Source organism: Siphateles boraxobius, unplaced genomic scaffold (assembly GCF_051911475.1).
Source record: "Siphateles boraxobius isolate OS27281-9 unplaced genomic scaffold, OSU_SipBor_1 5, whole genome shotgun sequence".
NCBI classification, from domain to species: Eukaryota; Metazoa; Chordata; class Actinopteri; order Cypriniformes; family Leuciscidae; genus Siphateles; species Siphateles boraxobius.
In genome coordinates this window covers 6,482,041-6,486,447 of record NW_027509141.1, presented here as the reverse complement: position 1 = coordinate 6,486,447, position 4,407 = coordinate 6,482,041, and the positions used below count along the sequence as shown (strand labels likewise).

General features: G+C 46.3%; 2 protein-coding genes across 2 annotated transcripts in view; both read left to right on the top strand.

Annotated features, from left to right (window-relative positions):
- The window catches only part of LOC143711279 (uncharacterized), a 549,769-nt gene that overhangs the window by 331,520 nt on the left and 213,842 nt on the right, over positions 1-4,407 (top strand). The gene's annotated exons all lie outside the window — the stretch shown is intronic.
- Positions 1-4,407, top strand: part of LOC143712048 (uncharacterized) — a 383,255-nt gene that overhangs the window by 165,652 nt on the left and 213,196 nt on the right. The window lies entirely within an intron of this gene.

The window sequence follows — 4,407 nt, the reverse complement described above, 5'->3', positions numbered from 1 at the left end:
AATGGAAGATAGACAACCATGTAATTTTTATAACGTACCATTACGCAGTTAACATTGGCTTTGGCTATTATGATATGTAATGGTGTAATATACACTTGCGATAAACTTACAAAAGCTCATAAGATTTTCTAATCCAGATCCAGAGTGGTTAAAAAAATACATATATACGTTAAGCTTATTACAAGTGTCAATACCAATTTGTTATGTAACATTTTATTTTAGCGCCCTTGTTACATGTTACATGTAGGCCTACTTACCATAGTAATAACAGTAAATTGTGCATAATTACATGCAACTAACCCTCAACCAAGTCCTAATCCTACCCCACACCCTATAGTAAGCATGTTGTTACTGTTAATTATTTCTCAGTACTTTTAATTGCACTATAGAAAGGGCACCTTAAAATAAAGTGTAAACCATTTTTGTTATAAACATTTTGTTTTATAATACAGCTATGTCATAGTTATTCAACCCCTATTCATTACTACTACTTTTAAGGTACAGAATTGTGTAGTGGGAACTCTATAACGATACATAATTAGCTTTAGTTGTGACACATGGATCAATTTAGCCAAGATAAGAGGTTATGTTTATATTAAATCAAAAAGGCTGCAAGAACATTTCCAAGACACTAAAAGTTCCTGGAGACACAGATGACATTTAAAATCCGTACCACAGCAAAACTTCCAGTTCATGGAAGAAAAAGTACAAATACATCAAGGGGAAGATGTTTGATCAGAGAAGTTGAAGAAAAATCCTGGATTTACTGCCAAAGACTTGTTAAATGACTTGTCCTGATGAATTGAGGAAAAATATTTCAGTGTAGACTATAAGAACAACACGCGGACATTTCGACCCATTTTCAACGCCATTTTCGACCAAGAGAACATAAAAGGTTTAGAGACTGTTATAACTGAACGTCTGTCGTGGCCTGCCGAGTGCGTTGATTGAAACTCACGCTGCTGAAAGATAACCCGAGACAAATGGAAGGAATGGCGGAAAGTGTGAAGCGTGCATGGTTATGCTATAGCCTACTCACCCCCGAATTCGAAGAGGATTTAAGTATGGATTGTTTACCATCTTCAGATACTCCGAACAACAGCCCTCTTCCGAAAATACGACTGCAGGTATCTGAGCCCTTAAATACGGATATACTAAATTATATACTGAAGGGGATTGAGAGGGTGGGAAAAAAGCAAGATGACTTCATAGAGAAGTTACTGGAAATTGAAAGGTCTGTTGCATCCAATTCGACCCTGATATCCCAACTCGCCCTCAAAGTTGATTCAGTTTTCGACAAAATGTAGAGAGCTGTAGCTAAAACGAAAAAACTAGGTGTTCAAGTAGCGGCTGTGAACACTGAAAACAAACAACTGTGGTAAAAAGTCGACGAACTGGAGGCATACGGTGGAATTTGAAAATGTGTGGTATTCCGGATGAGGCAGGAGAAAACGTGAAAACGATTGCAATGGATATTTTTTCTGGAATCTCCTCAGGGTTGAGAGACGTTCTTCAGACTTCCATTGATGTTGCACACATAATCGGCCCGAGAGCAGGAGGCGCAAGTCCACGGTGGATTATTGTGCAGTTTTTGTCACGCACTCATCGGGATCGCATCTGGATGGATGCGAAAAAACTTCTCGGTTACTAACATAACCTCGGTTCCCTGAGAGAAGGGAACGAGTATTGCGTAAGTAGCTTACGCTATGGGAAAAACTAATTTTCTCAAGAATTTTGAAGCCCAATTTTTGAAACGCAGTGCAGCTGCTGCGGCAACTGCACGAACCTATGGCGAGGCGGCTCATGCGCGCGAACCAATCAGGTCTCTCATGTTGTGTAAGTAGCTTATGCTATGGGAACCCCTTTCGAAACGCCGTGCGTGCTTAAAACTTCGCTCCTCACTATAGCCCAGGGCAGAAGTCCCGAGGCCCATATAAGAGTAAAGTTATGAGTTCTAATAGAGGCCAAACTCATGTTGAGCCTTCTATAGGGAACCAAGGAATGGGGCCTAGAGAGGGCCAGTCCTTATATAATATGCATGAACTATGACCAGATATATGCATTGGCCTTATAGTTATGTATTTAACACTTATTCTATTTAAAGAACCTTTGCTTGCAAATCGGGAACTTACAGGTTATAATATCTCATATATGTGGACGGCGAGGCCCAGCCGGCATCCCCCCGGTCGAGGAGACCGTCGCCAAGCACCTCTACCCGTCGGCTCCCGCCCTGGGCTCGGACCGCAGCCTGCCGTCCCGAGCCTGCAGATTTACGGCCCACCAGGCTAACAAGGCCTACGGTGCCGCGGGGGAGGCGGTTTCCACGTTGCGTGCCATGGCCGTTCTCCAAGTGCTGCAGGCTAAGCAGCTCAAGTCTCTGGATGACGCCGCCTCTATTGACGCTGACGCCATCCGAGATCTCCGTTCGGCCACGGACCTCGCACTCCTGGCCACGAAGCGTTCGGACGTTCGATGGGGTTCCTGGTGGTCCTCCACAGACATCTGTGGCTCACCCTGTCGGACGTCCAGGAGGCCGATAGGAAGACGCTGCTGAACGCACCGATCCCCCCTGCAGGCCTGTTCGGAGACGCCGTGGAGAAAGTCACAGAGTGTTACTCCGAGACGCAGAAGAAGGCGAAGGCTACGAGCCACGTGATTCCTCGGAGGGCGCCTCCTCAGCCGCAGCCTCGCTCCGGCTCGTCTTCCGCCTCGGGCTGCCAACCTCAGGCCGCGGCTAGAAGACAGACAGCGCCCCGCCCGGGACCGGATGCTCGTAGAGGCAGTAGCGGCCAGTGGCAGGGAGATTGGTTCGCTTCAGTGGATTTAAAGGATTTAATCGTCACAGGCGATTCCTGAGGTTTGCATTCGAGAATTCGGTGTACCAATATACGGTGCTCCCGTTTGGACTAGCCCTAGCTCCCCGAACATTTTCGAAATGCGTGGACGTGGCACTTTCACCCCCCAGATCGAGCGGGATGCGCGTCTTGAACTATCTGGACGACTGGCTGGTTCTCGCGCAGTCAAGAGAAATGCTGGTCAGCCATGTGGAAGCCCTCCTTCGACACTTGGAGATGCTCGGTTTGAGGGTGAACGTCCAGAAAAGTGTCCTCACAACGAGCCAGACTACAACATTCCTGGGAGTGTGCTTGGATTCGGTGAGAATGAGAGCGCGCCTCTCCCCCGAGCGAGCGGAGGCTCTGAGTTCTTCTCTCGGTCTCTTCAGACCTGGCAGGCTTGTCCCACTGAAAGAGTTTCAGAGGCTAATGGGACGGATGGCAGCGGCTTCTTCGGTGTGTCATCTGGGGCTGCTGCATATGAGACCGCTGCAACAATGGCTGAAAACGCGCGTCCTCCCGAGCGAGTGGTATTCTGGCAACAAGCGCATTATGGTCACCCGCGGATGCGCCCGCGCCCTGGCCCCGTGGAGGAACCCAGATCTCTTCAGCTCAGGCGTCCCTATGGGTATAGTGACGCGGCGCGTGGAGGTAGGCACGTTTAACAAGATTTCATCTTTAATATGAATTAGTTTTTCTGAATTTTTCATATTTTTTTCTTGTATACTTTTAAGTTCCATTTATTTGGTGCTTTGTTCAATCTCAAACCATTATTTTATTTTTATTATTAATATGTCTTCTCAAGAGTTAACTGTAATCTGGGCAAACATTAAACTTTGCTGAAATTAAGCGTCCCGCTTTGGTCTACACTGGAAGTGTTCTGTTTGCTCTGCTAAACTATAATTACTAAAACTAAAACTGTAACTAAATAAAATAAAAACTAAATAGAAATGTGTTTGCAAAATAAAAACTAAACTAAAACTAACAAAACCATTAATAAAACTAACTAAAACTAAACTGGAATTTAAAGCAAATTTGAAAACGATATTAAAATAAAAACTAATTTAAAAAAGCAAAACTATAATAACCTCGGTCCTCTGGCGAGGGAAGAGCTGCTAGCAAAATAACCTGTGCTCTGAACGGAGTAGAGAGCACTTTAGGAACATAACCATGCCTTGGCTTAAGGATGACTCTGGAGTCGCTTGGCCCAAACCCAAGGCGGAAGCGCTTACTGCTAGCGATTGCAAATCGCCCACTCGCTTGACGGAAGCTAGTGCCAGTAAGAGAGCGGTTTTAAGCGAAAGAGGCTTCAGGTCCTCAGACCGAAGCAGCTCGAATGGGGCACCCTTCATGGCTTCCAGGACCGTGGAGAGGTCCCAGATAGGCACAGAGGGGGGTCGAGGAGGGTTTAACCTTCTGGCCCCTTTAAGGAAGCGCACGACGAGGTCGTTTCTTCTTAGTGATTGCCCGGCCACAAGAGCGTGAGATGCTGTTATGGCCGCCACATACACTTTGAGCGTGGAGGGGGTACAACCCGCGTCCAAGAACTCTTGCAAGAAGGCGAGTACACTTG